We start from the raw sequence: 24,509 nt of genomic DNA on the forward strand, positions 1-24,509 counted from the left end.
ACAACTCAGGCTTTTTAGTTCAGGCTGAATCAGTTTTGAACCAGAATAGCTACCCCATACACTTCAAGATGTAAGAATCTCTTCTCAACTCAAATCTCTGCCTCCATCATCCCATGGCTTCTCCCTACGTGTTTGTCTGTCTCGGTACCTAAATCTCCCTCTTCTTTCTCTTAAAAGGACACTAGTCCTATTGGATTAGGACCCACCCTAACGACCTCATTTTAACTTGATTATATCTGCCAAGACTCGATTTCTGACTAAGGTCCTGGGGTTGGGATGTGCACTTGTGTATGGAGGACACAATTCACGGATGACACCTACCAACAGGCAAGACCCATTGGCTGCTTGTCTTTGTGTTGATCCATCTTTACTGCTCATGATGTCTGATTGCCCCAAAGAGGAGCCCACGGACAACTTATCCTCGTAAGAAAATAAGGAACCTGGCAATCATTGAAGGAGGAGATCGTCGAAGAATCTCAACACAGGTGAAACCCATGCAATAAAGTTGGCTTTACTTGGTTGGGGTTGAAGGGATGTTTTGAACAAGATGAAAGTTATTCTTGGTAACTTTTGCCTTTCTGATAATGCACAAGAAATAAAATGAGATAAGACCTAATACATTCTTGACAGTTACATTGAGGATGTGTGTAGTTCGGTTACAGCCACCTGGAACTTCAGGTGAGCTCTGATAGATGCATAAAGAAACTTCTGGGAGAAAGAGAAGGGAGCAAATAGCCTAATGCTAGCAATGGAAGGTCGGGGAGGACGGAATGGTTGACAAGGGCCAGGAAGGTTAGTTCTGTGGAGAAGTTTTACTAGGATGTGTTTCACCGGATCATTCGGGATCGGTGTCTCCTGGTACCCACCAGGTCCTTTCAAATATGTAGATTTACATCGTTTACCTCTGGAATGTTTTCCAGGATGATAGTTTTAAATGTTAGTTCTGTTATGTCGTTATAATTTTCTTCTTTAGGGACACCATTATACACACTGTGAAGGAGATACAACTTCCCTGAGGACCAAAATGAATTTTTAACAAAGCAAGGACACAGCAGAGGGGAAACAGCAAACGTAACATAGGCACACAGTAAGTGTAACCTGATCTAAATGACAGGATTGAGACCAAACGTAGCAGCCACATAAATATGTGTGAATGGGCTTCACTGGCCCGTTTAAAAAGAAGAGATTTTCAAATTGGCTCAAAAGCAAAACTTTACTCCACGGTGCATAAAAGAGACATGCCAGAAATGCAGTGATCAAAAAGGCAGAAAATACAGAGAGGGACCGAGATTGACCAGGTGGATGGGGACATTAGGAAAGCAGGTGTTGCAATCCTGACGCCACACTCAGTGGAATACAAGTCTCCCCACGGCAGTCAAGGAGGCGCAGGAGGGTGCTTGATAACGTGTACAAATGAGCACTGGTTTCCTGAGACAAAGATGCTACATGATAAGTGGCAGCATCCTTCAGATGGATCATCAAGCGACAGTATCAGGACGTTGATCAAAAGCGGTGCCTTTATTATTTTTTTTTTCTGTAACAGAGCAAGGAACTCAGCCCTGCGTCCCGTGTGCTGGGGGTGGGGGCCAAGTCCAGCCTTTTAGGAAGGCAGCTGTCAGGGTGGCCTCAGGGACCTTGTCCCCTCGTCCTTTTCTGAGCTCACTGCAGCTGTATGACCCCCACCTCTGTTTCCTGTGTTTTCTCCTGGTTTGCCGGCCCACAGTGCGTTTGTTCCTCTTCTGCTCTGATCATCTGTGTTCGGCTGTTAGAAAAGGGAAGAGGTGACAACATAAATAAGGGACTTTATCCTGTCTAAACTGGCACGATGTCCCCATTACCTTGTTGCCCTCTGCAGTGTCCTTGCTCAACGTGGAACCTTTATACCTCGGAGTCATTGAAAAGACGGCTGTTGTTTCTCTTGAGTCGTTCTGCAAACACATGGCTCAAGGCCAGTGTTGCAACTTCGTTATTCCCAGACGAGCTGGTGGATTTAAACAAACTTAATGTTTGGGTTGCATTTATGTTCCAGCCCTGGAGAACAGGGAGCGTGTCTGGTGGTGTCCTCAGACACTGGTCTGTCTAAAGCTACCTTCTTGGTTTTTAATTAGCTATTATTTTTTTAAATGAGATATATTTATTATGATACTAGTCTGAGCATTTCTTGAGGGCAGACGGGGACTTGGGATGGCGTGATGGTGAGAGGAGCGGTGTGGAGTGAAACGTGGATACATAAAATGGCGATGATCATGCTGGTTCCAGAGCTGTTAAGTGGACTAAATGGAACAGAACACACGAGAAGGCCTAGTGGTTCATGACACGAGCTTTGCTCAGTGAATGCCTGTGACGTCTTATTAATCGGCAGGGGTGCTCCAGGCCCAGGGCAGCCCACCAGGGAGTGCTGATGACTCAGAAAAGGGGACATAGTTTTTCCTGGGAGCATCTCGGGAAAGAGGACCCTTGACCTAGACCGAGACAGAAGTGTGCAGACCGTGGAAAGACACTGAACCGAAAGTGAGAAAAGAGACACCAAGAAAGCCTTTGAGACCACCAGCCCCTGTCAGCAGCAGTGCCACTTGATGCCTGCTCTGTGTCCTTAGAAGGTGGCTGGCTCCCGGCAGGGTGCATATCCAGCCCGACGGCAGGACATCACAGAGAAGCAGAGCCTCCCATCCAGCTACCAACCTGTGACCATCGTGACCGATGATCATCGTCACTAGCAGTTGTATCGCCTTCGACACTGGGGACTTATCTTCTCATGGAAACCTCTTCCCGCTCTGTCTCAGTCACTGACATCCTCGCCCCTCTCTTATTACACGTGGATCCTCGAGGTTGACTTGGAACTTCTCCTCTTCTTCATTCCATTTTCCCTCAATCACGAAAAGTATTTCCTAATGATATGCATTTTCTCCTTTCCATTACTGACTTAGTTCAGAGCCTCAGAGTTTCTCACGTGGACGGTGCGTTGACCCCAGACCAATCTCTTGTCACACTGCGCATCAGCGCCTGTGTTTCCATCGCTCTCCTGACCTCAGCCGTTGCTTCTCTGCCGTAGGATCAGCCCTCCAGTCCTGAGAAGGCTCTGGATAGGAAGCTGCTGTCCGCTTATCTCCGTGCCCAGAAAACGGACGCACATGAATCGTCGAATTATCTGTCTGTCTTCTCTCGCTGTGGTATTTTTGTGAACTCTGGATCAAGAACACAAAGATTTTAATCCAGGTCCTCAGGCCATTGGAAATTGTACTGTAAATATTTTCTCCAAATTCAACTCTGTTGGCTGTATCCGTGCCTGCAGAGGGCTGAAAGCACTCAGGGGAAGTTAAGAAAGCTGGTTTCCTCACAAGATCTGGTTCATGAAATGAAATTGGTGGGACACAATCCCAGATTCTTTTTTTTTTTTTTTTTTTGCTGAGGAAGACTGGCCCTGAGCTAATATCCATGCCCATCTTCTTCTACTTTCTATGTGGGATGCCTGCCACAGCATGGCTTGCCACGTGGTGCCGTGTTCACACCCAGGATCTGAACTGGTGAAGCCTGGGCCGCTGAAGCAGAACGTGTGAACTTAACCACTGCGCCACTGGGCTGGCCCCCACCATCTCAGACTTTAAATCAATATTTGTACTTCTGTGAGAAGATGAGCCTGTTGCATTGTTTATGGGATGAGCTACGTTTCCCATAGAAGTGGGGGCAGTAGCTCGGATATCCTTATCCCAAGCAAAACCTTTGCCAGACAATGAGAAATGCTGCAATTTTATATAATTTTTGTGATGGGAATTCTATGTTTTCTTCTGAGCAACTGTAATGAATCTCCCGTTTATTTTCGATAGAAAGGACACAATGAGCGTTTCGGGCTGGGACGATACTAGGTTATGCAAGAGCTGGAGATGGATGAGGTTGAGCTCTATTCAATGCCATGCTGGCTTTCCGTGGACTCGCCTCGAACATCTCAGCCCTGTGCAGCTTCCACACACTCGCCATCCCTTTTTTTCTCAGGGAGCAAGAATCATGCAATAACTTTTCCTGTTCATTTTGGATGTTGGGAAGTCTGCAGAGTCGCACGGGCCCATTGTTACCAGCAGACATTGACCCTGGCTGGTACAGCTTTGGTGGGCCAGTCACCACCTGCTCTACCTGATACCAAACTTCTTAATCTCAAGTTCTTGTGCCTAATGTATAGCAAGCCAAACGCTGAGACCTCGGTGCCTGGAGATGGAGAAAGCTTTATTCAAATTGGCCAAAATGGGAAGGAGGGAGCCTGTGTTCGCTCAAATCTGCCTCCCCAAGGACAGAAAGCAGAGAGGTTAATGGGGCTAAGGGGCTTGGCGGGAGGAGTTTTGAGGAAACAGAGGGGTCACTCCTGAGAAGCCCCTGGGCAGTGTGATTTCTGGGCATCAATGGCTGCTGAGGGCTGGCCATCCAGATTATCACAACCTCCCCAAAAGTATTCTCTTTATTCTGCAAATCAAGCTCACACATCCTCTGGAAAACAAGCTTACAAATCCTGGAGAGTGCTGAGTCACCCCTCAAGTTAGGAAAACAGCAAATTGGTTTCATATCCACAGTGCCCCTCAGGTACCCGGCTTCGCGTTCTCTTGATGACTGGGATACCTTCTGGGCTCCAGCACGGGATGTGAGCTCCCGGCAAAGCCACGTGCCCGTGCCCTGCCTGCTGTATGGACATGGGAGGAGCTTAGTAAACGGTTAAGTGGATTTGGGGAAAGACAGTCAGCAACTCCCAGAGATGGCCATGTTCATCACTAGCCACCGAGTAGCTAAAAATGTAAGATCCAGCCAATCACCAACATGCTCCCAATATTCAGGTGTGTGGCACCCCATTATCACAGACTTGAATGTCTCCTGAATGGTTTTTCTCTGGGTGTTTTAGAGCAGAACAGACCCAGGCATAGCAAGAAATATGTGAACGGTCCCATCCAGGGCCTGGGAATCTTGCCCAGGTGGACCGCTCCATGTAAATCAATGAATATAATTTAGCATTGCTACAAATGAGGATCTAATCTATGACAATCCCTAGAAACTAAGCGGTTTGGGATGTGGGGTCCAGTGGGGTGCCACTTACTGATGGCAAGAGACCTGTGGTGTAGGAAATTATCAGGCAGGCACCAGGGAAAGAGGATTTACTAGAACTAGGAGATCCTTGACTTTTGAGTGAGTTAGTGATCCATGATCGCATTTCCAGACATTTCTTTCACATTTATAATATATATCACCAACATAAAGATAACATATATTCATGGAAACATGACATACATATATGCTTATCAGTTAGGACCTTTACAGTTATAAATAATAAAAAATGAAAGCTATCTTTAAAAATGAAGGGAATTAATTGGCTGAAGTAATTGGAAACTTCAGCCTTCAGGTACAGTTTGATCAAGGGTCCAACTCAATTACTACCCTGTTTGCTGAGCTCTGTCCTCCTCCACATGGTAGCCTTTCCCTCAGCCTTGCTTCCTTCCACATGGAACAAAAAGGCTGCAGCTGTGCCCGCCTGTTCAGGAGAAGGTTCCGAGTCATTCTCTTTGTAAAGCAAAGCGACTTTCCCCTAAACCAAGTCTCCCTAAACTCCTCGCTCTCATTTTTTCTGTACAGGACTCAGAAGAACAACTGATCTTCTCACAGGAACTATTCAGAGCTGGTGGGGAAGGAAATTAATCACTGAGCAATTTCTTTCACATTCGGTCAAATTTGGTTTGTGGTGATGCTTTTTTCTCCACCATTTTGTCTCAGAACAGGAAGCAGGTGGTGACTCCGGCCTGTAGTATCTGCTCGGGCCCCTCACAGGCCCCCAGCCTCGAAGTCACTGAGTCGCAGTGAGTGAGAATCGAAGGGAATTAGGACCACTGACATTGTGTTCTGGGGACAAGAGCCCTGAAGCCAATTTGAGACTTTCTTGAAACAAAAGAGCATCCTGATTGTATCCTCTTTGCCTCATGCCACAGTCCAGTTTTCTTATATCTGAATTATACAGAGTTTTTGACAAAGAGGACCCTGACTCCAGTGAGTTGGCTTGAGTTTGAGAAACCAGGTTTGGACTTGGACCACAGGCCCTTGTCTTGTCTCCCTTCATCACAGATGCTTGGGAGCAGAGTACCACTCGTGAGGTTGTTCAGGGTTCATTTTCCCATATTGTAGATTAGAAATCACAGATGATAATTTCCTAAGGTTACGACCAGGAGGCAGATGGCAGTTAGAGTTTCACTTAGGTGAGTGTGGCTTGTTGCGTATAGAATTAGGAGGCCTTAATTCCTCCTCCCTAAGCTTTATTGTGGCTGTTACTTCTCTCTGTCTTTAGTTTGAAGATTTTGGACTTGTTAGCTGCCATGATCATGTGAGCCAATCCTTAAACCAAATCAGTCTCTCTCTCTCTATATATACACACATATACATATATATATGTATACACACAAATACTACAAATACAGGCTGTGATTGGAAAAATTAATTCTGAACAACCACATGAGTGGTGCATACATATATCTATTGCTATCTATCTATCTATGTATCTCTGTACCCATCCATCCATCCATCCATCCATCCATCACACATCCTATTGGTTCTGTTTCTCTGGAGAACCCTGGCTAATAAACCCACTTTGAGTGAGGGCAGCATCATCTGTTGGCACAGGCAAGGCTCCCACCCAGCTGAGCTCCTTGGTCCCTCTGTAAGCTGGTTGTTTTTCTGGTGTCCTCCTTTTTTGGGGCAAATGAAGAGGCAACATCATCCCTGCATGCACTGCTTCCTGGAGAGTTTCTATCTCGGAGAAAGAATGAGTGTGCACGGATACAGATTGTCACTGGGCTAAGGGACGCCCAGATAGCTGGTAACACGTGATTTCTGGGTCTGCCTGTGAGGGTGCTTCTGGAGAGATGAGCATGTGTTTCAGGAGACGGAGTAGAGAGACCTGCCTTCACCACTGTGGGTGGGCATCGCCAGATCCAATGGGGGCCCGAATGGAACAAGTAGGTGAAGAAAGTTCCAATTCCTCTTTCTCTTCTTGAACTAGGACGTCCATCTTTTCCTGCTCTCAGACATTGGGTCCCCCAGTTCTCAGGCCCTCAGTCTTGGACTGAATCATAGCACCAGCTCTCCTGTGTCTCCAGCTTGCAGACGGCAGATTGCAGGACTTCTCGGCCTCCATAACCGTATGAGCCAATCCCTATTATAAATTCTCTCTTCTATGTATCCATATCTATCCTATAAACCTCCAGGTTTCTCTGGAGCCCCCTGGCTAATACACAGATGTTACTACCAACAGGAACAGAATAGGTGGAAACGGGCAGAATTTGGAGCCAAAGCACGTGGTGAGCACCAGACCTCCCTCCCAATTCTGTCCCTTCGTCACTCAGAGACCCTCAGCCACCTGATCCATGTCTCTTTCCTTTTTAAAGAGTTTTAGGTTACAGGAAAGTTGTAGGAATGGTGTAAAGAGTGCTTTTCTCCCAAAGCCTTTGAGAGTAACTTGCCACCATGATGGCCATCCCCCCCAAACATTAAGGGAATGTTGTCTATAAAGGACAGCCTTTTACATATTCCAGGCCCTGACACTCCACTGCCGCCCAATCCATAGACCTCATTCTGTCTTCACCAATTGCTCCAGCATCACTCTGAAAACAAAACCATCTACCCAGGCTACCTCCTACATTTAGTGGCCATTCCCCTTATTTCCTTCAAGGTGGAAGCTGCCTCAGGACTTCTGTGACCTCAGGTCCTCAGCACTTATAAAGTTACAGGTGGGTGATTTTGTAGACGGTTCTTCCACTTGGCTTCACCTGACGTTTCCTCAGACCGTGCCTCGTTGTCAAGTCCACCGCAGAAGTGATGGCAGGAGTGTGTCCTGTTGGGTGGCGCCTGATCTCCGTATGTCCTGTTAAGCTGGTGTCTGTTAGCTTCCCCACTGTTGGGTTTCTCCTTTCTTCTTTGTAATTAATAACTATTTTGTGTGTAGATGGACTCCGAAGTTATGTAAATATCCCATTCTTCATCATACTTTGAATTTATTCATTCAGGAATTTAAGTCCGTAGGGACCCAAGGCTTCCTATTTCATTCCATGAGTTATAATCCATTACTTTCATTATTTATATCAATGCTCAAATAGCCCCCGATTTGGCCAGCAGAACCCTTCAGGCTGGCTTCCGGGTCCTTTCACGTGTGCGCATCATTGCTTGAGCATTTCCTCACTTTCCCACCCCAAAGCGGGCCCCAAGTTCCTGTCGCACTTTCCAATGCTGGAATCAGCCATTTCTCCCCGGAGAAAACTGCCTTTCTACTAGTGACATCTACATTCATTCCTACGTCGATCATTCCTACGTCGACATATTGCAAACCATAAGTTCACAGCGACACTTGCAACTCCGATGAATAACGCCGAGATTACGCTCATCTTCTCCTTTCCGTATTTGTAACGTGCTCTAATATCGGTAAACCTGGCTCCCGTTACCCTCAATATCTTTGCTTATTTGACCCATCTGTCTCTTGTCCCTGCTGCTGTCCCCGACGTGGACGGGGATGCCTCCTCACCCCGCAGGAGCTCCAACCTCCAAGGAGGAAGGAGGGAAAAAAGGAGGGAGAGGGAGGGAATCTTCCCACCTTTCAGAGCATCACAGTGTTGCCTTTTTAGAGTGTATAAAGTCGATGCATGTGCGTGTTTGTGTGCTAAAATTCTTACGGAGGATGTAAAATATAAGTGAGATGAAAGAAAATGATGTACGTTCAGGAATAAAAGCGTTCGAACAACTAACGCTCAAATAATTATACCCCAATTATCCGCTGTGCGAATCCCTGTAGAGGACTGGCAAGGGCCTCAGCCAAGGATTAAATGAACACAGAAGGCTGCCGCAGACGTCTCCCCGCCAGGCAGAGGTCCAGCCCACTGCAGCCTCTGAGGCCATGAAGTTGCCTCCTCCTGCGGAGTGAGAGGTCATTTCTAGTTCCCTCCGTGCTGGATTTTTTTGTGATGCTACGATCACACCTTTTAAAAATAATTTGTTTTGCCACATCTCCTGCTTTTCGTGCTGATGCAGCCGGAAGACCCAGGACGCTGCCCCGGGATGTGTCGGCCTCCGGCAGGAGAGTGTGTGTCTGCTGCAAGGCTGCGAGGCAGCTGAGCAGAGTGGGGAGCTTGTTGCCCAGAGGAGCTGGGAGGAAAATGGTTCAGGGAAGGTGGCATGACAGGTGACGATGTTCCTTCTTGAAGAGCTGGCATGAGAGGACCGCCCTTGAGCTCCTGGGAGAGATCTCATTGCAGCACTTACACGTGGGCTTCAAGGCACTCCGAGGCTGCCAGCAAAGCTAGCGAGGTGGCTGTGCCCTGAATACAGCTTTCTGTGTCTGGCTGAGGACCACATCTTTTATTCAGCATCCTAGCTTCCCGGGACGAGTTCCCAGGGGCCGTCCATCTCTTCTCAGAGTTCACATAGCAGATTAGTGTAGCAGGCAGTTTTCATTTTGAAAACATTTTCTTCTCCCTCTCTGCTTTGCCCCAGAAATCCCCATGGGCAGGAGACCAAGAAAGCAGAATTTCTGAGTATGAAAAATTCCATAGCTCGACACGATAGACCCTTGGTACATGACAGCTCTACTGTTTATATGACATCTTCTGTTGGTTTCACCCCCAATGAGATGCCGGCAAGGGGCAGACTGTCATTCCTTTGTGAGTCATGAGAGGGCAAGGCAGACTCTCAGACTGACCCTGGATCTCAGCCAGCGCTCCCCCCACTGTCAGGTCAACAGCTGCTCCGTGGTCAAGAGCAGACACAGAAAGTGGCCACCAGAAACTGCCACTTCACCACCCCCGGGGTTCCTATGACTGTGCTTTATTCCTCTTAGATGAGGGTCCCACATGCTCCACGTTGGTGCTTGTTGAACAACAGGTCAAACTGAGGCGGAGGAGACCCCCAAACAGACAGGATTGTCTCTGAAATTTTCAGTCCACACTGATCAATAACGATGTTCTTTACTGGAAATAGAGAAGCACCCAAGGGCTATTCTAAAATTAAGACTCCTAAATCGATTGTTTATTAACCTTTGGGAGTGATGCTTAGCTAGCACCCCAAGTAGGGAAGGCCGTTTGCGGGGTGGAAGGATAGCATATGCGCTAGGGAGCAGAGGATGAAGACCCCCAGCAGAGAGGGACATTCAGGAAATTAGTGAGCAAAGTCCTCTTTTAAATTTTTTATATTATGAATAATAGTCTTTTAGTTTAAGAGAGATGTCCATGGGGGGCCAGCCCCGTGCCTGAGTGGTTAAGTTTGTGTGCTCCACTTCAGCGGCCCAGGGATTCACCAGTTTGGATCCTAGGTATGGACCTAGCACCGCTCATCAAGCCATGCTGGGGCGGTGTCCCACACAGCACAACCAGAAGGACCTACAGCTAGAATGTACAACTATGTACTGGGGGGCTTTGGGGACAAAGGGAAAAAAAAAAGAAAGATGTCCATCTTGATTTTCATGTTGACCATGAGAATCTATTGACAGCACTAGCAAAGTGCAAGATGTGTTAAATTAAGATAAACTCACAGAAAGTCGATCCGTTAGGATTCACTTAAGCTGTATTAAAGAAAAGCATTCAGGAAGAATTACACCCAAGCAAAGTGACAAGAGGCAATAGGGGTATTAACCAGACTCCATAAATTTGAAGCTAGTGTGTAGCCGGCCTCAGTCCATGTGTTTAGTGGCTCTGACACGCTCTCTGCTTGTCATCTGCTGGGTCAGTGCTGCGAGGGGACAAGGGCACACAGCCACCTGCAAGGGCACAATGGTTTCACCCGAGCTGGAACGAACATCCCTTCTCAGCCTCTGCTTCTGGAAGCAGGCAGATGCAGGAGACCAGCATCTTCACTTAGTTCTAGTCAGAGACTCTAAGGAGCTGTCATCATGGCCCCTCCTCTCTCAGGGGACCTCAGACTCTATCCTTGTGGAGGGTGTGCTTCCCAGAGCCTCCAGTTCCGGCCTTCCCAGAGCTTCCCTGGTCCCTACGCCAACCAGGGCCTTAGCCCCTCTTCCCATTTCTTCCATATCCTTCATTATGCACACTGCCCCCTTGGTCTTCTAATCCTGTTGCTATAACTTTTTATCTGCCTTTTTGGTATGGATTCTGTGATTTTTATTATTAATGTGTTACTGGCACTCATTGAGCGCTCGTGGTGTAGAAGACACCTTGTCTTACCCCTGATTTCGCAACACACAGGGTGTCTGTATGTATGTCTAAGTAGGTGTTATGACAGGTGAGGCAACAGCAGCTCGGGAAGGTGAGGGGATCTGACCCAGGCCACATGGATGGTAAGTGCCAGACCAGGAATTCAAGCTCAGGTCTGTCCGAGCCTGGAGTTCAGCCACCGCTTGTCCCATCTCAATGACAATTTTCATCTCTCCACTTACGTAACCACACATGCTCATTTTTACCGACTTGTTGTGGATGAATCAGTGGCTGGACATGTTCAGAAATTATGGGCATAGATTCAGTCAGAAGTGAGGCCACTGAGAAAGCATCGCCGTGCAGTGGACGCACCACCCAAACCCTGTGGTTGGGAGCTGCCTCAGTCCGTTCAGGTTGCTATCACAAGACACCACAGACGGGGTGGCTTATAAACAACAGCCATGTATGCCTCACCGTTCTGGAGGCTGGGCGTTCAAGATCAGGGTGCCAGCAGATTCAGTCTCTGGTGAGGACGTGCTTCCTGGTTCATAGACATCCATCTTCTCTCTGTGTCCTCACATGGTGGAAGGGAGGAGGGGATCCTCTGGGGTCCCTGTTATAAGGGCACTAATCCCATTTATGAGGGCTCCACCCTCACCATCTAATCAACTCCCACAGGCCCACCTTCTAACTCCATCACATTGGGGGTTAGGATTCAACCTGTGAATTTTTGGTGACACAAACATTCAATCCATACCAGGAACCGAATCCAGCTGAGTCTCCGAGTCCAGATAAAAGTCATCTTGGGGGAATCTAATCCCTTAATCTAAAGAAAGTTTTTTCCATCTAGAAATCTCAGAGCCTCCTGTGAGGTATTTGGAGGGTGCCGGTGGCCCCAAGGGCGTTTCACCAGGGAATGCTGTCGGCGGTGTCCCCACCCCATACGCCCCACTCACCAGAAGAGCTGGAAGGTTGCAGTTTTCCCATTTTCAACAAAAGTGTTGAGTTGCTCTTCGTGTTCCCCTTCTTGTAGAGGGACACACATCTCTGCACAAGAAGAAAAGGATCCTGAGTATTACTATTAATAGTCAGCAATCATAACTTCATTAATTTGGGCTTAGTTGAGTCAGGATTGAGATGTAATCGTTTCTTGAGTAATCACTCAATGAGAAAGGTAGGTCCAGCTCATGAGCTCTAGTTTCTGTAAATGACAGGGCCAAGAAACGTGGCTATAATTAACTCATTCATGCTTACTATGATGGAGTATAGTTTGCTGAAGTGTACGTAACTCAGACTTTTTGCTGCCTCCGAGAGGGACTTCTCTGCTCCCTCCCTTATTGTGTCCCCATATTCTTCTGAGTGAATGACATTTTGGGCCTGATATGCCCAGGGAATGCTTAACTGTATCTTCACAATGAATTAATGTAATAGGCCATTGTCTTAAGGAATTGGAAAGACTACAAAGAAAAACAAGACATGGTCCCAGCCTGCTAGGAGCTTAATATACAGTTGGGCAAATAGTACGTTCAGAAGAAATTATGGTCTGTACAAGGAAGGAAACGAGAAATGCCCCATAAATGGTGCAGACGGTGAGGAAGGAAAGATTATATCCGATAAGGGTCTGAGCTGGCTGTGGAGGATGTTGACAGGTGGGAAAGCAAGGCAGGGGCTCCCAGGATGGCTGAACGGTATGAGCAACCACCCAGAGCAGGAAATGAAAAGGGCATGCAGAGGGTTTAGAGCATTGGGCTGGAATGGTGACTTTGTAAACAAGAGGGTAAGCCTGGCAAAGGAGCTTAGAGGCCTTGACTGAACACAACCAGTTACTAGAAGTTTAGCAGGAAGCAACATTTTCAAAACCAGGTTTCCAGAATGAGAATCTAGAACGCAAGGCTGAGACCTCTAGTGATTGCTAAGTAGCAGGTGGAAATATACCAGCCAGAGGTTGGGCACTGGCTGGTGTATTTTTTATTTAAGCTTTTAAAAACCCAATATTTATTCCTTTTAAAATTCTCAAGAGGCTTTAAAAGGGTCCAAAGGCCTAAAGATACCTAGGTTTCGGATAAGATTATAGGCAGGCGCTGCTTGTTGCTTTCTCCGTTGCTAAAACCTAAATTTCGACCTGTTCAACTCTATACCTCTATGATTCTTCTAGTTGAGAGTGGTGAGTTCCTCTGACTTTTGGCGTACTTCCTCAAAGCTTACCACTCCAATAGCAGTGAGAAAAACAGTCACGGTAGCGATCATTGTCATTGCAAGGGAGGAAGTTTTAGGATTCGAGGAGAAAGCTGCCACAGCAATTCCAAACGTCAAAATTATTAATCCAGTAAAGAAGAAAAAGAACCACTTGCAGAATCTATAAGAATACTTTTCTTGGATTATTCTCTGCACTGAGGTCCGCTGACCATAAGCTTGAGGTGCCGAGATCATGTTGAATCTTAGCTGGTATTAAATGTCAGAACGGAACCATGGAAGAAAGACGGTGAAGAAGGAAGAAACGAGACTGAGCCCTGATGATGTGGGAGGCACAGACAAGGCAAAGAGGGACCTAGTGCTGGAGTGGACTATTATCCACTGCAGAAGTTCAGAACTTGCTCAAGCAGCTGGTTGAGTGGAGGGAGAAAGTGGGACAGTGGCTATGCTGAGTGTCAGGGGCCTTCGGAAGGTCTGTTGGGAATGATTGAAAGGCCATGAAAAAGGTCTTTCTAGAGGGCTCAGAGCTGAAGACATGGATCTGAGAGTCGCCAGGATTCCTAGATGACAACTATTTCACTCGTGTCCTATATGTCCTAAAGAAAAAAGTACATAGATGCTCAGGGGGAAAGTGTGTATCAGATACACACGGGGTTATGCTTTAAGTTTCTATGATGGGAAGAAACACATGCATGTGTTGTGGGTGTATTATTTATGGTAATAGAAAATCTCCCAGTGAAAGAGTCTGGTGCTACTGCTGTCCTCTGCCACTCTTGTACGTCCCATTCAGTTTCTCCTCTATTTATTGATCGATTTATTCAACAATTACTCAGGGAGTGCCTGCTCTGGGTTGAGGATACCATGGTGAAGAGGAGCAATGTAGTCCCTCCCTCCTCCTGCCTATCAAAGGCAGATGCTTAAATGATCCATTGAGATGGGGCAGCAAAATGCAAGACCAGGGGTGCTGTGGAGCATAGGAGGCCATTGAAGACATTGCAGGTCATTCTTCATGGTCCACCTTCCCCCATGCGTCTCCCTTCTCTCCGCTTCTGCATTCGATTTCATTTCATGAGTAGAGAATTTACCCCGCCCCTGTTTCTGCAGTTTCCAGAACAGAAAAAAATGAAATCTCCTCACACTAAACCCCCCAAAGAGTCTCAGAAGGTCAAGACCCCGGGATGTCCTTGGTCTTCTGCGGTGGATGTTACACCGCTTGCTTTTGTGTGCGTCCAGAGCAGAGCGCTGTGTGAGTGCGCTGGGGACCGAGCTGTGTGTCACACCTCCGCGGAAACCCAGCTCGCTCAGCTGCCTGGTACCCCGCCCGCCCGCTACAGTCAAGGCTGCGGGCAGAGGGAGGGAGGAAGCAGGCCAGTAAAAGAGAATGTTCTGTATTGTGGCATGCAACACAGAGAGCCACACGCTGTACTTTTTAATCTCGGTGCTGGGAACTGTGACCTGAGGGTTTGACGCCTACGTCTAGTTAGGATCAGGCTAGAATCCCCGCGTTTAGAGCCCGAGACAGTAACTCCATTAGAATGCCCCCATGTTCCTTCTGTTGAGTCCTGTCTTCCGTGTTATCTGCCAGCTGTGTGGTTAGCTTGGAGCTGTGTTATCGGGTAGACCAGAAAGCCCAAGTGACTCCAATTTCCTCTTCAACTGGAATTCACAGGGAGGTGTTCGGCGGCTCTTTCATTTAAAGTTATAACCTTCAAGGAGCAAGGAAGAGACAACAAGCACCACACCTTTTGCATCCTTAAATTACATCCCAGCTGAGATGCTCACCAGGATTCCCCGGCATCCTTTTGCCCCTGGCACTGTAGCGTGCTGTGCTGCTCTGAGCCCATTTCACCCATGTGGAGAGCCAGGCAGGGAACCGTCAATGTCTTTCTGGGGCTCGTGTCCTGCTGTGGCACCTGCCGTCTTTGTCCTTTTCCTCTTGGGCCGGACAGTCAGCCAGCCTCTGCTGTGGGCACCTGTGAGCTCAGATCTCCCCTCTGGTTCCACAGGGACCAACAGCAGGAACCCAAAATGTCCCCAGGCGATAAGTCCCTTGGTGTGAGCTATGCTTTATTGGTCAGTGTCTCCTCCTGCTGTTCCTCCCTTGGCCCTGGGGAGGTGAGCTGAGCAGGTATGTTCACGCTTATGTTAAAGGTCACGAAAATCACTTCCCACAGGTCCGTTTTACCCCAGCATGGACCTGGCTAGCAGCATCAGTGTCACCGGGAGCTGGTCAGAAGCACAGAGTCTCTGGCCCTTCCTAGACCTGTGGATCAGTCTGCATTTTACTAGGGTCCCAGGTAATTACTGTGTTCCATGAAGTGTGACAACTGTGGTTTCAGGTGATACACTGAGGGCCACAGAGCTGGGCAGTCCCCTGGCCCATGTAACACCCTCCCCGTGTCCTTCTGAAGGAAGGCCCAGAGGTTTCTTTACTGCTGTACACGTCTCCAGTCAGACAGATCAGGACTAGGGTCTATATCTGGGACACAGACCCAGGTATATTCAGAAGCCCTGCAACGGCAGCCGAAAGGCTGAGTCTGACCAGTAGGGACAGACGGGGTGGGGTGGGTGAGACCAGCCACGAACCGACAGGCCAGGGTGTCAGGGTACCAGCAGAGAATGCAGAGTCCTGGGTTCGAATCCCAGCCCTGTGGCACCCTGATTTCCTGACCGTGCCTCACTGCCCTCACCTGTGGCAGGCGAGCCAATGCATACGAAGGGCTTAGAAGTATGTCTGGCACGCTTGAAGGTCTCCAAGGTCTAGCAGCTGTCACTCGCTGAGAAGCCCCTGAGGCAGGTGAGATGCCTTCGGGCCTGGTCAGGGAAGCAGCTGACTCGCTGGCTGGCCCAGGGGCCATTCTCCCTGACTCGCCCTTCCTTATGGCCTCCTATTCCGAGCTCCCCTTGGATCCAACATTCCTAGTACGTGGCTGCGTTCCCTGGGTTTGGCTGCCTGTGAGCTGCTGGGGGAAGAGAGACCCTGGTTAAACAGCACTGGATTCCCTCGCATGAGAGGGAATCACCCTACAAGCATTTTCAGCTGTTGTACAGCCCTTGCAAAGCTAGCAGACAACATGACCCATGGCCTCCTTTCCAAGGCCAGGACGATAATGACAAAAAATGTTTGGCATTGAGTCTCACTGAGAGAAAGGTTAGATGGGGTTGAGGAAGGGGCAGGAGAGCTCTGCGGACCTGCAGGAGGAACCGTCAACTCTGCCTGACTCAGACTCCCGGCCTGGAACTCCCTCCAGGATGGGCCCGGATGGCCCTGCGATGCAGAGGAGGCCAGCGAAGAGAATGGGAGATCGGGCCTCCACGATGCTGCCTGGACCACGTTGGTCTATTCTGCAGAGACTCATGCTCTCCTCGGTTGTCCCATATGTTTCTGTACCAGCTGGGGTGATGCTAGCCACTATAACGAATAGACCACAGCATTGCAGCCCCTTACCACACTACAAGTCTATCCATCACTTGAGGATGTAGCGATGTCCCTTCTCATCGGGCAGCATTCCACACGATGATTCGGGGATCCAGGGCCCCATGGGTGGTGGCCCTGTTGTCCCCCTGGCCCCTTATTGCTGGGCTTCATCATTTTGGGTGCCATGGACCTCTTTGGGTGGTCTGATGAATGGGCTTTTTCTCAGAATAATGTCTTTAAACTAAACATAAACTAAAACACACAGGATAACGAAGAAGGCAACATGAAAACGTGATTTCGAGGAGTAGCAAAATCACCGATCCTGACACAGCCACCATGTTTTTCCACCTGCATTCATAATTGAAGGAAATACTGAAAATCAGAGAGAGGTTGGTTAGTACAAATAAAGACATAATTTTTTTTTTCCCATTCGAGTTCACGGGCCCCTCCTTGAACTCTGACCCCAGGTTTAGACGTCCAACCAAGAGTCACGGGAGAAGGGCAGGTGAAAGGCTCAGCCACTTCTTGACGCCTCTGCTGGAAAGGACAGCCACCCGTTCACACGCATCGGCCAGAACCATGGACAGGGCCCCGTCTACCATGTGGGCGTGAGGAACGCTTTCTGTCTAGCAGGGAGTCTCTGGTTTCAGCATCTCGTGTCTGTTGTGCCCCCAAAACATGGGTGTTGAGTGACGGACCCAGCCTATCCCCTCTAAACTCTGGAATGAAAAATTAAATTTGGGGGCCTGCTCATGTTGGCCCATAAACCCACCAAAAGCTGTTCTCAGTAATATCTGTTGATGCAAATAATCGATAACCCGTCTATAGATTAGAAAGATAGAGCGATGTTTTCATCAGAAGTGAACAGTGTCTGGGCCTTTTCAGAACTGCAGCCGCTCTGTGCTCCCTCTGCCACCACCTCTGTCCCCTGTCCCTCTGCATGGGAAGTGACACTGGGACGAGACTTCCTAGTATGCAGGAATCGCTGGCGATGAATCAGGTTGGTACTCCAGGCATCAGGCCAGCTTCCACCCACGTTATGTGTTAGACGAACATTCTGGGAGGCATTAAGCTCTGCCTGCAAGGGGAGAGGCTCCTGTCAAAGGGAGGAAGATGCAGGGGTGGTTGTAAGAACACACCCCAGGGGGCTGATGCTTTAACTCTCACTCCCTGTTTCTTTGCATGCCGAGACTGCAAATCTGTCTGTCAACACGGAGAACAGGAGCCGGGAGCTGTAGCTTGAACACAAGGTCTCATTTGGATTAATTTCCTGGGGCTGTACTAACAAATTACCACAAACTGGGTGCCTTAGAATAATGGGAATTTATTCTCTTCCAGTTCTGGAGGCCAAAAGTCCAAAATCAAGGTGTGGGCAGAGCTGGGCTCTCTCTGAATGCTCCAGGGGAGAATCCTTCGTGCCCCTTCCAGCTTCTGGTGGCTCCAGGCATTCCTTAGCTCGTGGCTGCATGAGTCTAGTCTCTGCCTCTGTCTTCACATGGCTTCTCCTCTGTGTGTCTGTGTCCAGAGTTCTCTCTTTTTATAAGGACATCAGTCATTGGAGAAAGGCCCACCCTCATCTAGTATGACCCATTTTATGACATCTGCAAAGACCATATTTCCAAATAAAGTCAGCTTCATAGGTTCCAGGTGAACCTGGATTTTGGGGAGGGTACCCTTCCACCCAGTACTCAACACCAACACCGGTTTTCAGTTATTCTTACGTGGGGGTGGGCATGCATGTGTGTACCTGTGTGCACTGTGTTTATCTCCTACTAACTGAGCTGAACATGCCCATGCCTTTAAAAGATAAAATATGAGCTCTATTTCTCTTTGGGCTGCTTCAGTTGCCCATTTCCCCCTCCAAGCGGAGGTCATACTTTCAGAAGAAAGTGAGCAATAGTGATAATAACAGAAGGATGCTATTTTAGCAATCGTGTTTTCCTGTGCTTTCAGAACAGACAGGTCTTCAGCCAACACTTTCTTAGGACCAATTCTTTTACAGGAGGGTGTTTGCTGGAAAGTAGAATGGAAGGATCTCAATTAATTTTACCCTTATTTTCTCTCTTCAGAAAAGAGCAGAGGGTCTCTTGTTTCCATGTTCTTCAGCTGGGACCACAGGCATGAAGAAATATTCTGGATGAGAGACAGATGATTTGAGTTTTCGTTCTGCCACAGACATGAGTGATCCTGGGCAAGTCGCGGAACCATCCTGAATGTGGAAGTGAAATTGGTAAAGCAGGGCTAAAATCCAGACAAGTGGGGCTCAATAAAGTAATGCTGAGTTGGAACGGGCTTTGTGAGGTACAAAGTTTCACCTGACGCCCCGCCAGGCTAGAAGGCAGGAGCTCAGTCTCTGCTTGTTCAACATTTCTGAGGACCTACTGAGTTGTCCTTCCCTGGGCCCTGGGCATGCAGAAAGAAGAAGGCATATCTCCCGCCTTGAGGGGATCACAGCCACATGCGGAGGACAGCCATGCAAACAAGCAAACCCAGTGCTGCTTCCCGCCCTCCCGACTCCTTACTGCAGGGTGTCCTCGTCAAGTGACATTTCTTCTGCGACTGTATGTCTCCGCTCAGAGACCCCATGCAACGCTTCAGATGAAAAGCCTTTAAATTCCAGCGTCACGTTATCAATCCTTATGCCTGTATCATACTATGTTGATTACTGCTGTTTTATGGCAAATCCTCAAGTCAGATAGTTTAAGCCCTTCAACTTGGTTTTTCTCTTAAGGGATTTCTTTGGATATTCTAGATCCTTTGAATTTCCATATAAACTTTAGAATCTGCTTACCAATTTTTTTTTTTAAAGATTTTATTTTTCCTTTTTCTCCCAAAGCCCCCCGGTACACAGTTGTGTATTTTTAGTTGTGGGTCCTTCTAGTTGTGGCATGTGGGATGCCGCCTCAGAATGACTTGACCAGCAGTGCCGTGTCCACACCCAGGATTCGAACCGGTGAAATCCTGGGCTGCTGAAGCAGAGCGCTCAAACTTAACCACTCAGCCGTGGGGCTGGCCCCACCAATTCTTATTTTAAAAATCTGCTGAGATTTTGATTGTGACTGAGTTACTGAGCTGAATGTATAGATCAATTTGAGAAGAACTGGCATCTTAACAATATTGTCTTCCAATCAACGAATATGATGTATCTCTTCATTTACCTGGATTTTCTTTAATTTCTCTTAACAATGTTTTATAGTTTTCAGTGTAGACGTCTTTTACTAAATTTATGCTTAAATATTTTACGTTTTTGAGGGGATTGTAAATGGACTTGTTTTAAATTTAATTTTTCAATTATTTGCTACAAATATATACGTATGGATTTGTTTATTAACCTGATAAACTACCACTATTTTAAATTCACTTATTAGTTATAGTAATTATTTCATAGATTCTTTAGGGTTTTCTACATACACAGTCATGTCACCTGCAAATAGAGACAGCGTTTTTTCTTCTCTTGTATCCTTGTGCCTTTTATTTCTTTATCTTACCCTACCGCACTGCCTGGAACCACCAGGACAATGTTGAAGACAAGTGGTAAGATAAGGCATCCTTGTCTTTTTTTTTTTATCTTAAAGGGAAAACACATAACAATTTATCATTAAGAATAGTATTAGCTATAGATCTTACACAGATGCTTCTATCAGATTGAAGAAGTTTCCATTAATTTCCAAGATTTTTCTTAAAAATCATGAACAAACATTGAACTTTGTCAAATGGTTCTTCAGAAGCTATTAAAACAATTATGTGTTTTCTTTTTTTTTTAAATTAACTTAGAAATTACTTTTTTTACGTCTTGTTTGCTAACGTGGTGATTGATTTTAAAATGCTAACCCAACCTTGCATTCCTTAGACAAACCGTACTTGATAAGTATATATTCTTCTTTTCATATATGTTTAATTTATACTTGCTAGTATTTTGTTAAGAAAATTTGTGTTTATGAGGGTTATTGATCTGTGCTTTTCTTCTTATTTTGTTTTTGTTTTTATAACGTCTTTGTCAGGTTTTAGTATTAATGTTAGACAGGACTCATACAGTAATTGGAGTGGTTTTTCCTCCTCTGCTTTCTGAAAGAATTTAGGTGAAATTCATATTATTTTTTTCTAGAATATTTGACTGAATTCACTTGGAAACCATCTGGGCCAAATATCAAAAACCTTTTTGATATTAATTCTGTTACTTTAATAGATATAGGGTTATTCAGATTTTCTGTTCGTCTGTGCCAATTTTGAAAGTTGGTTTTTTTTTTGGACATTTGTCTATTTCATCTAGGTTGTAGAATTTGTTGGAATAAAGTTGTTCATACGACTCTTATTATCCTTTTAATGTCTATAGGATCTGTTGTGATAACCCCTCTGTGTTTCATTTTGGATAATTTCTATTGATATATCTTCAAAGTTCATAGATATTTTCTTCTGCAGTGTCTAATCTGTTTTTAATCCCATTCAATGTGTTTTTCATTTCAGATATTTTATTTTTTCATCTACAGAAGTCCCCTTCAATCTTTTTTATAACTTTTGTTTTTCTCCTCATTACATTCATGCTTTTTTCTCCTTTTTAAACATATCCTATATATTTACAATAGCTGTTTTTATATCTTTTTTATTATTACTATCATCTCTGTCATTTTTCTTTTTAAGATTGGCACCTGAGCTAACAACTGTTGCCAATCTTCTTTTCTTGCTTCTCTCCAAAGCCCCATAGTATATATAGTTGTATATTCTAGCTGTGAGTGCCTCTGGTTGTGCTATGTGGGACGCCACCTCAGCACAGCCTGACGAGCGGTGCCATGTCTGTGCCCGGGATCCAAACCAGCAAAACCCTGGGCCACTGAAGCAGAGTGCACAAACATAACCACTCAGCCATGGGGCCGGCCCATCTCTGTCATTTCTGACTCTATTTCTTCAATGATTTTTCTATTGATTATGGGTCATATTTTTCTGTTTCTTTGCATGGCTGACAATTTTTGGTTGGATGGTGGACATTTTAAATTTAACATTGTTGGATGCTGAATTTTGTTGTATTAATGTTGTTGAGTGTTGTTTTGGGATGCAGTGTATGGTTTCTTATAATCAATTTAATCTCTTTAAAGCTTACTTCAAAACACCGAACATGGGTTCAGGTCAGCCTTCAGTCTATGGCTAATTTATGCCCATCACTAAGGCCTTTCTTGAGGACTTTACTGATGCCCGTGCATTAGGAGGCCTTTCTACTCAGCTCATGAAAACATGAACTATTCTCCGCCCTGTGCATGCTCCACGGATTGTCCCACCTGCTTCTTTACGACGGTCCTTTCTCTGGCCTCTGATACTTTCCTTATATACATGCACAGATCAGTATCAGCCACATTTTCAGGGTGCTTCTTTTCATATTTCTGGAGCTCCATCTTCAGTGACTTGAAAACCAGAAACTCTAGCTGCCTTGCTCTTCCCAAATTCCAAATTCTGTCTCCTCAATTCAAGGAGGATCACAAGGCTCTGTCTGGACCGCTTCCTGCTCTGTCACCCAGAAACTCTCTCCAGGCAGGAATGTGGGATGTCACCTTATCTGTTTCACTTCTCTCAAACAAATGGTCAATGGGATCTCTGTCCTGAGCTGAAATTTAAAATGTCCAGCATCCAATCAAAATGATCAGCCATGCAAAGAATCAGGAAAATATGACACATAGCCATTGTTTCACATATTTTGAAAAATATATTTGCTTCATAAATCTTCTCCTTTAAGATAGGAGGGTAAATCCCACCTCTGTTACTCCATCATGGCTGGAAACAGAAGTCTCTGTGGGTTTTCAATCAGAGTTTTTAGCTGTACCATACCGTGGCTGACTAGAAATAGTAAAACAAGAAACTCACCATGTGGTATTTCTTTCTTCCAAATTTTGTCTTCCTTCCAAAATCTGCCTGATTTTGTTTACTCAGAGCCTTGGGTAGTTGTTTTTGTACTTTGTACATAGTCCATGATTGTTACTTTCAGGAGGCTGGTCCGTTAAGAGATGAAACCAAACTTTATCTTTTCTTTAAAAAAGATGCAGTTTACTTAATCCCTAACATTATCCCTATCAATACTGTCAACCAACGTAAAAATCCCTCTGGTCCATGCTCTGGTTCTTTTAGGCTGGACCCAGTCTAGCTCCAGCCTGCAGACTCTCCCAGTAAACCCATGATACCATCCTTCTCACCATCCGGTCCAGATGCATGTCTGTTTCCCGACCTTTGCTAGCCCTTGGATCACTTGGCACACAGTCCCACCTGAAAGGAGGTTTGATCGTTCTCTGATGGAAGCAGCCTTCAAGTTATAACACAATGATAATTCACATTATTAATTCATTATGCAAATTCCCAGGCACTCTGTAGGTGTTAGAGATAAAGTCAAAAAGTCAAGGTCTCTGTTCTCAAATCATTTGATTCTAGGTTAGAAGAGTGAACAGATGGGTATAAAGCATCCAGGAACAGGTGTGAAAGTAAGTGGAATGCACTTAGGTAATTGTTATAAAGGTCCTGATGAAGTCCAGTGTGGATTTAAGAGAAGTATCGTACGAATCAGCATAGGGGGGTAGGGGCTACAGACAGTTGTGTAGGCACAGGACAGTGCCAGAGGCTCCCCTGATATAACAGCCCCTCAGAGTTGTGCAGTGTAACACCCGCACAACAGCACACAACGGACTTGGAAGAATACAAAAAAGCCTCAAGGAGAAGAAAATTTTGAAGGAAGACTTGAGGGCTGAATACCCCTTTGCCAACAATGATAGAATAAATTAATCTTTGTACAGTTGGTTGTGATTTATAAAAACCCTCCGCTCTTTCACAAACATTGGCATCTATGATCCCCATGACAACATGGTGAGGCTGATAGAGGTGGAAAGATTCCCATCACTACACGCCCAACTGGGGCTCCCATTCACGAGGAAGGCCCATCATTGAGAACACCACTCTCTCAACCCAATAGGACTCATCTCCCCCAGTTATTCCAAACATTCCATGTGCTTAGCTCCCTCACCTTCTGATCCACAGCCAGCTTTCAGGGGGAGGGGGCTCTTTTGCCTCCTTCCATTTGGCATGCCCTTCCTTGCTGGGTTCCAAGTTTATACCATTTCGTGGTGTTTTGGCTGCTTGCAGAACAAGCAGGAGCTGCTCCTTCTGCAGGTCCTGGAGTTGGGGAAGCTCACGCATCACCCTGGGGCAGTGGTATTCAGACAGGTGTGGTTGTTATTGCTGTTGATGAGAATGCCAAGATTCTCATTTTTGTGGAGGAAACTGAAGCTCAGAGAAGGGAAGCCATCAACCCAGGTCACGAGATGATTAAGTAAAGCAGCCAGAGCGTGGACAGTGGGTCTTTTTACCCAAAGCCCCATGTTCTTTCCATAAGTGGATTTCACACCTTGTCCTTGTCCACACTCAGGTGGCCTGCTGAGTCATCTGCTCCGGTGGTGGTCACTGATTTCCCCCATCTTCCTGATTCTGTGTGTTGTTCTGTGAGTATCCTGAACAAGTGTGCTCTTGCCCTGATCTGGCTTAAGTGAATCTAAGCCACTTGAAAATCTTCCTCAAGGCCACACGGTAAGGTACGTTTCTGTTCTCTCAAAGATCTCTGTGAATGTTAGCACACACTTGTACACTGAGCCTGATTATCTTGAGTTGCCTGCGTTGGGTATTATTTCCAAGCCCGTCATTGCCTCCTCGTTTCTTGGAACATTTAGCTCAGATGCTAACCGTTAAAACACAACCAATAACATAAGCATAAACAAGTC

General features: G+C 46.4%; 2 long non-coding RNA genes across 2 annotated transcripts; both read left to right on the forward strand.

Annotated features, from left to right (window-relative positions):
- The first annotated feature begins 177 nt into the window (after window positions 1-177).
- On the forward strand, window positions 178-8,976 carry LOC138921651 (uncharacterized). The gene is made up of 2 exons (XR_011434393.1): window positions 178-485; window positions 974-8,976. It is a non-coding gene; the product is annotated as an uncharacterized lncRNA (long non-coding RNA).
- Window positions 8,977-13,560: 4,584 nt separating this feature from the next.
- Window positions 13,561-21,079, forward strand: LOC138921650 (uncharacterized). Its single transcript, XR_011434392.1, has 2 exons — window positions 13,561-17,764; window positions 18,834-21,079. It is a non-coding gene; the product is annotated as an uncharacterized lncRNA (long non-coding RNA).
- Window positions 21,080-24,509: the final 3,430 nt, after the last annotated feature.

The sequence above is a fragment of the Equus caballus genome, chromosome 31, assembly GCF_041296265.1.
Source record: "Equus caballus isolate H_3958 breed thoroughbred chromosome 31, TB-T2T, whole genome shotgun sequence".
NCBI classification, from domain to species: domain Eukaryota; kingdom Metazoa; phylum Chordata; class Mammalia; order Perissodactyla; family Equidae; genus Equus; species Equus caballus.